At 46.0% G+C, this 12,325-nt stretch overlaps 1 protein-coding gene across 1 annotated transcript in view; it reads left to right on the forward strand.

Annotated features, from left to right (window-relative positions):
• Positions 1-2,284: 2,284 nt before the first annotated feature.
• ISOC2 (isochorismatase domain containing 2) overlaps positions 2,285-12,325 on the forward strand; it is a 116,906-nt gene continuing 106,865 nt past the window's right edge. The window contains exon 1 of the mRNA XM_086930415.1: positions 2,285-2,354. The gene's annotated coding sequence lies outside the window, so the exon portion shown is untranslated. The remainder of the gene's footprint in view (positions 2,355-12,325) is intronic.

Raw genomic sequence — 12,325 nt, forward strand, 5'->3', positions numbered from 1 at the left:
AGATCAAGAACAAGCAGCGGTGGCATTTCATGTTCATGAAGCTCAAGCAAGAGAAGTGAAAGGTATTGGAGCATACTGAGATTAAAGCTAGCCGAAGACATGCAAGTCAGGCTCACAGTGACATTGGTGGGCCTGGGTCACATGACTCAAATTTCGAATGGAACTGAATTGCAGGTAGAACGGAGTGCAGAAGGCTTATAATTTGTATTAATTTTGAGATTATCCAGAGCAGTTACTTTAGTTGCGAAATCTCTGCTGTTGCTTTCTCTCCTCATACAGTGCACTCTCTGCCCTTGTACCCCTGCCCACCAGTTGCTGCTGCCGGTGTGCTTCGTAAGAGGTGGGATGCTCCTCCCAACCAATTCTAGAGATCGTGCCACGCTTTAACCAGGTGAGTTCGCAGGGAGCGGGGGGGGGGGGGGCATATTACTTTAAAGAATGAGGTTAAATAGTGCATTTGAAAGCACAGTTTTTCTGAATTCTCTCCATGGTGCCTAGACTAGAACATGTTGCCGTGGGTACCCCCAACTGGTAAGAATTACCCTTCACTTTAATTGTATCTGCATTTAACCACATCCACCACCACCACATCCACCACCACATCCTCCACCACCACATACATCCACCACCACCTACACCACCACCACATCCACCACCACCGCATCCTCCACCACATCCACCACATCCACCACCAACACATCTAACGCCACTGTGTGTGTGTGGCTCTTTGTGTGTGTGCCTCTGTGTGTGTGTGTCTCTGTGTGTATGTGTGAGGCTCTGTGTGTGTGTGTGGCTTGGTGTGTGTGGCTCTGTGTGTGTGAGTGGCTCTGTGTGTGTGGGTGGCTCTGTGTGTGTGGGTGGCTGTGTGTGTGTGTGGCTCTGTGTGTGTGTGTGGCTCTCTGTGTGTGTGAGGGTTCAAATGCAATAGGTCTCGCATTTGCGAGAGATTAAGCGATTGGCATTGTAAATGACAATGCCATTTATTTATATGTTTTCAAAACCAACACATAAATAAAAAATTTGACATTTACAATGCCAATAGCTCTAACTTTTGCAAAGGCGAGATCGTTGCATTGTAAATGCTTGTCGATCAAAGTCTTTCAGCATAGGATTAGCACAGTGCTATCCACGCCGAGATACAAAAGGACAAAGGCTTTTGCCATTCCTGCAGCAAAGTCTTTAAGCATAGGACTAGCACAGGGCTGCCCTTGCAGAGCTGTAAAATGAAAAAAGCCATTTATCACTCCAGGCACAGTATTACAGCTTTGATTTGGTAAAATACCAACTCAAGCCAACCTGAAATGAGTAAAAGCAACCCCTGACAGTGTTTCGCTCTAATAAGAGCTCTTCAGAGATGTATAGCTTTGTCCAGACACAAGGGAGCACCCAGTATATATCTTTATTTATTTATTTTTTGGGTTAGGCAGGCAGCAAAATAAAAGTGCTTTTGCGCTTCTCTATTTGCATAATGATCCATCTGTCATGAGGTGCACCTAATGTAGGTAGCCATGGCTACAAAGTGCCACAGGTGCTTGCATCATTGCACTTTTTTTGTTCCTTTTGTTCATGCCATAGAGTATTGACATTTTTCCGATGTTGTACAGCATTATACATACATGCCAACATTTCGTAACAAGAAAGAGGTGGATTTGACCCAATTGATTAACATTGACACAGAGGAAATTTGAGACGGGCGACATCTAAAATAAAGCCATTTTTTATTTACTTTAATAAGTATCTCGCCTGAATCGGCTCGGCTGTAATGTATGCAGCATGAGCAAAATACATTGGCAAGGACCAATCGGTTTCACAGGCGATACCCCTTTTTTGTGAGAACGGTATTTTTTCGGCTTTAGTAATAACGATGAAATGAAATTGAAGATAAACTCGCGTGTCTTGTAACGAAAGGTGCGTAAAAATATAGAACACATGCAGAGCGCCCTATACACGGCGACGCACTAGACTGCGCTGGGTTTTTAAATAAAGGATAACAAATGGGGTTTAAAGATAATTTTAACATAGCTTTTAAAAATATATTTAACAATGAATTATTGATTTGAATATAAATGTGTACGTGACAAAAATATTAAAAGTTTAAAAAAGAATAAATGTGTTCTTGAAGACATTGACATAGATATATACAATATAAAAACAATAGTTCTATCATGGCCGCTCAATTATCTCGATAAGGTGGTACATGCTGCCGCCGACTCTGTCTGTGGGTGGGGAGCGTTGCTAAGAGAGAAAGGCTTTTATTTGGTGATGGTAACGCCACTCTAGCTTCGGGAGGAGCTCGGTGCAGAATCGCCTTCTCATTGGTGGAGAGAGAGACGCCTCCTACCGGAGACAAAGTGGTGAGTAGAATAGTAGATATATGACAGTCATGCTTTTGAGAGTGGCCAGTTTGGGGGTATCTGTGTTTTATGGAAGCGGAAATCCTGGTATAATGCTTACGATAAGGGATAAAGTGTCAGGCAGTGTTTGTCAATCATGCCTTAGCAGTTTTGGACTGACAGTTGCGGCAAAGGTGTCAGCGCAAGAAAAATGCCCCGTACTTCTACTTATTAAAATCCTGGACTGTCCGGTGGGCCAGCCCTTCATGCCTCTGGCCCGAGTGCCCCTGCGCAGGTCTTTAAGTGGGCCGGGTCCTGCCGATGAAAAAGCATGTGCCGAGACGGGTCCCTGTCGGACTCTGCATTTTTGCCTTCATCCTTGGGGAGAAAAAACGTTCTTAACTCTGCAGCAGTACCAACCACCCTTCGCTGCCTTTAATCAAACATAACTTCAGAGACACTCGTTATAGTTCTTTCAGTCTCATCAATTTAGAACTGAAGAATTTTCAATGTTATATACAACGGTGCTTATTTATCTTATGCAACTAACAACCATGACAAAGCCAATAGTCCTGGCTTGTTGTAGGTGCAATGTTACTTGTAATATATATCTGGATGCAAGGGCTCTAAGTGGGATGAAACAACCGAGGGGTCGCTCAAAGGGGCTTGGCCAAGGTAATTAAGGGTGTGGCTTAAAAACATGTAAGCTAAAAATCTGTGCTTAGCATAGTGTGCCTTCCTACTTGTATTTTCTTCCCGACTTGTATTTTGCTGTTTCTGTCATTGCACCCAGATATATGATACAACAAGTAACATCAAACCGACAACAAGTCAAGGCTATTGGCTTTGTCAATGGATGTTATTTGCATAAGATACAAAAGCAGGAACTATGGCTTGTATAAAATATTGAAAAAGCTTCCACTTAAAGCTCTGGTGACACCACGACAATGTTGCTGCCCCAGAGTTTCAAAAAGTGAAGGGAAATCTTGAGAGAAAAGGACTCTTCAAAGGATTTCCCTTCCCCTACAATGCTCAGCTGGCATAACCGAATGCCGTAACTTCTCCACTAGTGAGAAGTGAGCAGTTTAAGCAGCGCACACTAGTGAGAAGTGAGCAGTGTGAGCACGCACGCACTAGTGAGAAGTGAGGAGTGTGAGCACACACACATTCATATGCCTGCTGTCAATGCAGTCCAGAAAAAAACGGACCGCCTGTGCCAAGGCACAGAACAGAGCCTGGTACAGACCCGTTTCGAGGCCTTTAAAAAACTGGCGGTGCTCAGCACCAGTGAGAACCGGCCCACTTAAAGCCTTGCTGGATGCAATGACAGAAGTCCAAAATACCAGTTGAGTGGAACAATATATTTTTAGCTTACCTGTTAGGACACGCCCTTAATTACATCAACCACGCCCCTTTGGGAGACCCCCACTTGCATTTTTTATCCCACTTAAAGCCCTGCCCCTGTACCTGCTGGGCCATTGATTGATAATTACATCCCTTAGCCTCGGCCAGTCCATACAATCAAACTGCGCCTGGAAGTTATTTGTGCAAACTCGAGGTTTCACAACCACATGGGTTGTAAAGGTGGAAGCCTGATTTGTTGTAATACCACTGTATAAAGTCATTGTATAAAGCCTACCAGACACCACATTTCGGCGGACACCAAATATAGAAGCACATGCTGTAAAACGTGGCAGAAACTATGAATATTATAAAAGGAAAAGGCTAAACAGTTTATTTTATAACATATTTTTATGAGGAGCTTTTTGCCGATTTCCCAACATCTCTTAAGCGCTATAAAAATTACGAGCACTGCCAGAGAGCCCTTTCCTGCCAAGATACAAACTCACTTCAGATCACTAGAGTGTGGGAACGTTAGATACACTGCACTGACTCGAAATGCTTTGAATTAAACTCTTTATTACCCGGAGCGCCGGGAGCCTTGACTGCTTTATCCTGCGGTCGGCGCCAATAACAAGATGGCCGCCTTCCGCTTCCTGCTCCCGCACTTCCTGTTCCGGAGACGGAACACTAGACTGCCACTACATATCTCCCCCCTTTATGCAATAACAAAGATTTAACAATACTGTCCTTACTTCCAGTTCATGTCAAAGTCCTTGAGCTTCTCAGGTACCTTTACAGTTCTCCCAACTCTGGTTTTCACCACTCCAACACCTCCTTCTTCTTCCGGTTACCTTCTGTCCAACCTTCTCCCTGCATCTTCCCTTTCTCTGTCCATCACGTCCTCACTACGCTCTTCCTTGCACCAGCTCCTCGTACCTTCACTCGCGCCTTCTTCTCCGTTGCTTTCACTCCTTCTTCTACATTCTCATTTCGCCTTCCTCTACATTCTTCTTCACCTTCATCTCCTACATACTCTGCTCCTTCTTCTATCTCATCTCCCCACTTCAGGATCTTACTGCATTTGGCCATTCTGTCCTGTGACCACACTTTCCCGTCACTGAGCAGGGCAGACCGGGCATAGGGCTCTAGCACTTGCAGGGGTGGTGAAAATGTGCTTTCTCCCTTTTTCTTGAGGATAGCCAGCTTTACTCTTACCCAGTCGCCTTTCTCCAGTTCTACTCCTTGAACGTTACGTCTCGTGTTAAAGTGTGTTGTGTATACTTCTTGCGCCTTCTCCAGATTTCTTCTGACCACAGCTGGTGACCATTTACTTTGCACCACCAATTTCCTCCACGCCGTGTTGTCCTTGGTGAAAGCTCCTCTTCCTCTCAACACTTTAAATGGGCTGTAACCCGTGCTCCCCGGGGTGATCCGATAGGCCCAGATCATCTTCTCCAGTTCTTTTTCCCAGTCCAGTCCATCATTAATGGCTGCTTGAATGGCGCCCATAATCACACGATTGAATCGCTCCACCTGACCGTTTCCCGCAGAATGGTAGATGGGCGTATGTTTAACTTCTATTCCATTCCTGGCTGTGAAGGCAACCCACTTTGCAGAGGTGAATTGCGGCCCGTTATCGCAGATGATGATCTTCGGGATTCCCTCTCTGACAAACGTGGCGCGCAAGAAGTTCACCACTGCCTCCGTGTCCACGTTCTCCATCACCTCTACCTCTGGCCACTTGGAGTACTTGTCAATGAGAACTACAGCATACTTCTGTGTACCTGCTTTGTTGAGGATGGGGCCCATGATGTCAACTGATACCATTTCCCACGGTCCATCTGGTACAGGGAATTTTCCCAGCGGAGGTCTTAACATGCTCTGTGATTTGTCTGCCTTGGCACATGATTCGCACTGTCGAACGTATCGTTCTATCTGAGCGTCAATGGCTGGCCACCAGTACGCTTGCCTGGCAAGGGCCTTGGTCTTCGTGATGCCCTGGTGCCCCTCATGCAATAAAATCATCAAATGATCCAGTGCCTTGCGGTGGGATCACCTTATCCCCTCTTAGGAGGAATGTCGGGTTCTCCGCCAGCGACAGTTCATCTCTTACTTCCCAGTATCTCCTAAGTTCTTCCTTGAGGTGCCTCTTTTCCGGCCACCCATGGACCACATATCCTTTGATGGCCTCCAAGTCGACGTCTTCTTTGTAGGCTTCTTCCCATTCTTGGGCACTGATTACTTCCTCTGTATCCTGGATGGTGGCTACCACATATCCTTCCCATCTTTGTTTCTCTTTGTTATCCGCCTCTTCCACGGCCGCGGCTCTGCTGAGGAAGTCCGCCACTTTGTTCTGTGGCCCCGGAATGTGTTCCACCTCATACACGAAGTCCAACAGCCTCAGCGTCATTTTCGCGATTCTAGGTGTCGCATGAGCATGGCCACTGGAAGTCAGCACTCTGACTAAGGGCTTGTGGTCCGTTCTCACCAGGAATTTCGCTCCCCACAAGTACTGCCTAAATCTTTCCATCGCCCATACCACTGCCAGCATCTCTTTTTCAATGACGCTAAACTTTTCCTTGTTGGGAGCAAGTGACCTTGAGGCAAAGCTGACTGTCGACGTTTCGCCATTCTCTGACTGCTGCATCAGTACCGCTCCTAGGCCACGGTCACTGGCGTCCGTTGTGAGGATTGATTCCGCACTTGGGTCAAATCCCTTCAGGGGAATGGTGGCACTCATCTCCCGTTTAAGGGCGTCAAATTCAATCTGTTCTTCCTGGCTCCATAGGAACTTGTTCTTTTCCTTCAGCAGTTGGCGTAGGAGATGCGTTTTCGTAGTGAAGTGGGGAATGAACTTGCTGTAGTATTCGGCCATTCCAAGGAATGACCGAACATCCTCCTTCTTGCTCGGAGTGGGGGCTTCTAGAATAGCTTTCATGTTGGCCCTTTTTGGCTCAATCCCCTTTTCGCTAACCTCGTGACCTAGGTACGTGACGGATTGCACTTCGACCATTCCACCGTTAGACCATTGTCCTGTAACGTGCGCAGCACTTTGTGCAGTTTCTCGTTGTGGTCCTGTTTGGTTCTTCCCATGACTAAGATGTCGTCTTGGAAGAACTGTACATCCTCTACGTTCTTCAGAATACTGTGCATCATCTTCTGAAAGACTGCAGCTGCTGAGGCCAGGCCAAACGGCATTCTCACAAACTCGTAGCATCCGAAAGGCGTGATGAAAGACGTGAGATGGCTACATGAAGGATGCAGTTTCACTTGGTGGTAGGCTGATGATAAGTCCACTGTGGAGAACCACTTGATGTCTTTAGTCATTGCCAGCATCTCATTTATGCGGGGCAGGGGGAATTTGTCGATCACGATGTTTTTGTTCAGTTATCTGAGATCGACACACAGCCGTACCTTGCCAGAGGTGAAAGCCATTCCGCACCCTCCATGGCTCTGATCACTCCTTCCTTTTCTAGCCTGTCCAATTCCATTTGCACTGCTTCTCTGCATCGGAACGGGATGTTCCTCACCTTGTGAACTACGGGTTTCGCTCCTTCCTTCAGTTTTATGAGGTGCTTGTACTTTGTTAGTTCTCCAATCTGTTCATTGAAGACCTTGGGGTATGCCCTGTGCCATGACTCCACATCATCTTTCCCTTCCACGTCCATTAGTAGGATTTTTTCAATGCCTCCTGGATTGAGTTGTATTCCCAACGCACCTTGGTCTTTCCAGCTCAGTACTGAAGGGCCTTTCTCAGCGATGTACAGCTTGCAATTTGCGTGGCGGCCCCTGAACTCGAACAGGAGGGGGCAGTACCCCAACATGGGAATCTTTTGTTCTGTGTATGTGACCGGTCTTAAGTCCATTGGGTGTAATTTCTCTTCAATCTTGGAGACGAACTTCTCCTCCCACACTTGTCTCTGTATGATGGAGATGGGTGCTCCGCTGTCCGCAATCATCTCTATGGGTATCCCGCCAATGTGCATGTCCAGTCTGGGCTTGTCCGACTCTGAACCGTCCATTTCCAATACCTGGACATCAATGTAGAGGACCTCTTCCAGGTCTTCATCTTCCTCTTGGTCTTCTGCGTTGTCTTGTTGCTCTTGGTCTACATATCTGACCATCGCCCCTTTTGGTTTCCGGCGGCACACCTTTTCGTAGTGCCCGAACACGCTGCAGTATGAGCATTTCGCCCTGAAAGCAGGGCACGCTTTGTCGTTACCTAGATGTGAAGTACTACCACACCTGTAGCAGCTCGGTCGTTCGCCTCTCCCCGGCGTCATTATCTTGCATACTGTTTGCGTTCCACCTGTTTCTTTCCTGGCAGCTTGTGCACACCGTTTGGATAATTCAGCCTTTTTCACCATCGCCCAGATTTCTGTAAGGGGGGTGTCCCCATTCACCCACAGTTTTTCTTGGACGTGGGTGCTGGACGTGTGCATGATGATTTGGTCTCTGATTAGGTCATCGTGTAGCGTGCCGAATTTACACGTGAGGGCTAACTTCTGTAGGGCCACAACGTACTCGTCCACCGTCTCCCCGCTCTTCTGCTTCCTTTGAAAGAAGTTGTATCTGTCTATCGTGACGCACACAACTGGCCTGTAATGTGCGTCTAAGTCCGCAATGGCGTGGCTGAAGACGTCTGTGCCCGTAGCGTCCCTCACGTCTTTGACTATGGTATCATATACCCTTATCCCTTCCGGGCCCAAGTTGTGTAACAGTATTTTTTTTCTTCTCTTGCTAGAGAACGGAGTATCACATTCCTCCTCCAATGCACCGAGGTAGTTAAGGAAGTACCTTTTCCAGTCTTCCCATTGCATCTCAGGCTCTCCGCTCTTAGTCAGGAATGGTACCAATTGAGTGAGGGAGGAGGACTGGGCAGTCATCTTGTTTGTACCTCTCTGGTTCGCAGGGACAGGGATCGCCGACCAGGTGGGCTCCCCGGCGTAGGCTGTTCGGCCGTGTCCCCTTCACCGTGCTCTCCGTCGCTATCTTCCCCTCTTTCCACCACTGAGGGACCGGGTAGAGCCTGTAGGCTGTCCCCTTTGGCTGGGTTCATCGAGCCAGGCACCTCTTCGCCTGTGCGCCGCTCCGCCAGCTTGCCAGGCACCTTAATTTCAGCTAGGGGTGAGGTACACCCTCTTGATAGCACTGCGTCTCCTGCCTGTGCTTACTACACAGCTCCGTACTTGACTGGCTCCCTCCAGCCTCTCTCGACAGAAAGGTGATTAACAGGCTTACTTCTTGGTCCTGTGTGCCCTTCTGGAGCGCTAGCATGTTTTCGCGCTCTTTTCCTGGTGCCCCTCGGGTCCTCTGCCACGCTCCGGGTGCTGGCGGTAGTTCATCTCGCCAGTGGCGCCTTGCTGCTTCGTTTCGTTGTCCGTGGGATCTACTGCCCATGCCTCGTCGCCATTGTGGGAACGTTAGATACACTGCACTGACTCGAAATAGTTTGAATTAAACTCTTTATTACCCGGAGCGCCGGGAGCCTTGACTGCTTTATCCTGCGGTCGGCGCCAATAACAAGATGACCGCCTTCCGCTTCCTGCTCCCGCACTTCCTGTTCCGGAGACGGAACACTAGACCGCCACTACATAGAGGCATCGGAGGCAATGATAGAAAGAAAACTCTTTTGAGCTAATCATTTCTCAAGTGATTTATGTGTGGTATTTGCAATCTAGAGCAATTTTACCTATCTGGTACTTGGGTTGAATTTAATTGCTGAAGGGTGTGCTTATTGGTGCTCTATTCTCTATATTTTGTACACACAGTAGGCCTCTTCTGTGTGAATTGCATCTTTTTTTAGTAGGTGCTTTAAAGTTGTACAAGCACCCCTGAACTAATTTGATAATATAACTATTTATTCACACTACTTTACTGTGTATTTTGACATTGTTTGAGTTGCTGATGTGCGGTTTATTTTCCTTTGAAGGAAAACACTACTACCAATGTGCATATAATTTAAGATATTTTTTGCTCATGCTATTTATAAGGAACGGAATTACTGCCCATGAGCATACATTCTCCTTAGGGCAAACTGCGGTTTGTTGAAATCGAAGCTGACCTGCTGCTTCTCTCTTCTTCCATACTTTCTCTGGAAGAGGATTATAGAGAAGTAGCAGGTACTTCCAATCTCTGGCTTTAGAAATGTTCGTCTGTCCATCTCCTTTCAGTTCCTTCCTTTCACGAGACTAGGACTGGGGGGCGAACATTTTGCTGGTTTCTACCAAAGTATGAAACTCTTTACACCGAGGCTTTGTGTCGGATGGTTCCCTGCTCTCTTTTAAGTAATTCCAGACATTAAAACTGGCCCCAGACAACCCTACATTTATATCCTTAAATTTGAGTAAAAACATGAACTCTTTATTGACAATGTGTACAAGAACATATCTATCCCTTTTTAGGTCTCGCTTAAGAGCTCAGTTGCCAGCAGATCACATGGTCAACTTAAAAAAGAGCTTTCAGAAGTACTACTGAGAAGGGCTTTGGCTCTGCCCACATGTTGATGTTCGGGCTGGACTGTTCCCATTGGGATCAGGGTCATGACTGATTTGCTTATAGCTGGGTTTAAAATGGAATGGAATGGGGAGCAAAAATTTATGGATTTAGGCCCAGGTCTCTGTACTGGTGTGAATGTTTGACAATGTTAAGCATTCTGTTCATTAAGTATCCTTTTTCCACATGTTGATGGGTAGTGGTATATGTTCTGATTGAGCAGAAGTGGATTGCTTCCTCAGAAAAAGCAGTTCTATTCAACACAGTATGATTGTTTTGTTTGTTGTATTTTTCAAGCTGCTTGAACCAGCAGTAGGGTGGCTGCCTAGGGAAGGCTCAACCAATATACATAAAGTATGGAGCTTACATTGGAGTGTGGAGAAGTGTGGCTCAATGGTTAGAGCGGCAGACCCTGATGCAGCGGTCTAGCCCGGGACCAGGGTTCAATTCCCCGCCTCGGCGGGTCTTGGGCTCAAAATTCCACGGACCTGATAATTCTTGCCTCGGTGCCTATTCCAATCATGGAGTCCCACTCTGCAACTCTGGGCAATAGCTTGCTTAATCTCCACAACGGCCCCCACAATGCTAAGGATGCCTGGCCTTCACCCTGGGGGTGCCCAGGAGTGGACGCCTCACAGGGAAAGCCAGGATGGGTTCCACAGCGGTATTCGTACAAGCGCCTTGAGACCCTTGCGGGTGAGTAGTGCGCTATACAAGTATCAATTTACATTGGCCTTGACCTTTCAGGGCATACACATGCCACGGCAATGCTGTTTTAGGAAAGTAGATGATTTATAGTGTTTGTTCTTCCCTGTCAGCAGCACAGATGAGAGACTGGAAGTCACTATCAATGCATTGCTGTTTTCCAGTCCCAATACTTTCCCTACACTATTACTTCATTAACTTTAGACTTCTGAGTGCTGTTGTGTGTTTGAAAACCGTATGGGATCCCAGGGTTACATGCATTTTAACGTCTGCCTTGACAGTACAGTTGTCGCTGGACCTTATGTAATCACAAAGAGAGCTTTTAGAGTACTACAGAGAGAGGGGCTTAGACTCCACCGCATTTTACCTCCGAATACAGGATTTGATTGGGCTGAAGTTGTGTGCTTCCGTTAAAAAGAGTCTCACAATTGCACTTTTTGATTTGCAAGCTTATACTCGATACAGCAGGACTGAGTTGGTTATGGTGGCAAGGCAAGGATCATGGCTATGGGTTTGATCTGTATATTATCAAATGTTATGATAAAAGCAGCAGACATGACATATTTATTGTGAGGAGCATATGCTGAAGTCAGTAGGCTTTTGAGAGCAGATTGTTATTACTCTGTATTAACGCCCTCAGGTAGGTATTTTGTTACATGGAATCTCGCAGATTACTGTACTAGGCAGGATTTGGGTGTTGGTTACCGCCTTGACAAACCATGGATATAGAAGATTTGCTATTTGTGGAATTATGCTTAGTCAGCTGTAATTTTGAATGCCTTTCACATTTTATGACTGTGTAACTGATTGTGGAAAAGCCTTCGGTAAAAACATTCGGTCTGACTTGCTTATCGAGGTAAACTATAGGTCTGATTGATGCACTGGAAAATGTTATGTCTGATATGTTTATTATGAGAAACTATTACAAAGGCCTTGCTTATTTATTGTGAAAAGGATTTGCTAATGTCAGTAGGTTTTTACCAGTTGGTTACTATCACCTTGTATGACAGGCTGTTCATTGGTATTTTGTTACATGTAATCTCACAGATTTACCATAGTAAGCAAGGATTTTAGCGCTAGCCACCTAATCTTACAAATCCAGGTGGTTTTCCATGGGATAATTTTTATTAGGGCAGTAATGATGGGACCCCCTCGGAATATAAAGTACGGCCAGGGAACAGAGGGGAAGAGATAAGGTACAACTAGAAGAAAAGTTCCCTCTTTAGCCACAATTATTCATTGCAGGTATACATCACATTATTTATGTTGAAGGTGACAGATACACAACAAGCTTTTTATTTTCTTCAAAAAATATATAAAGTGCTTAATTTTTTATTTTTAGCATTGCTTTCAAATTTATATTTTTTCATTTAAGTTAAAGTTCATAAGAAACACACAATCACAGTGTTAACATATCATAAATCATTTCATGGTTCATACAAAAAAAG

Source organism: Lissotriton vulgaris, chromosome 7 (genome assembly GCF_964263255.1).
Source record: "Lissotriton vulgaris chromosome 7, aLisVul1.2, whole genome shotgun sequence".
Classification (NCBI taxonomy): Eukaryota; Metazoa; Chordata; class Amphibia; order Caudata; family Salamandridae; genus Lissotriton; species Lissotriton vulgaris.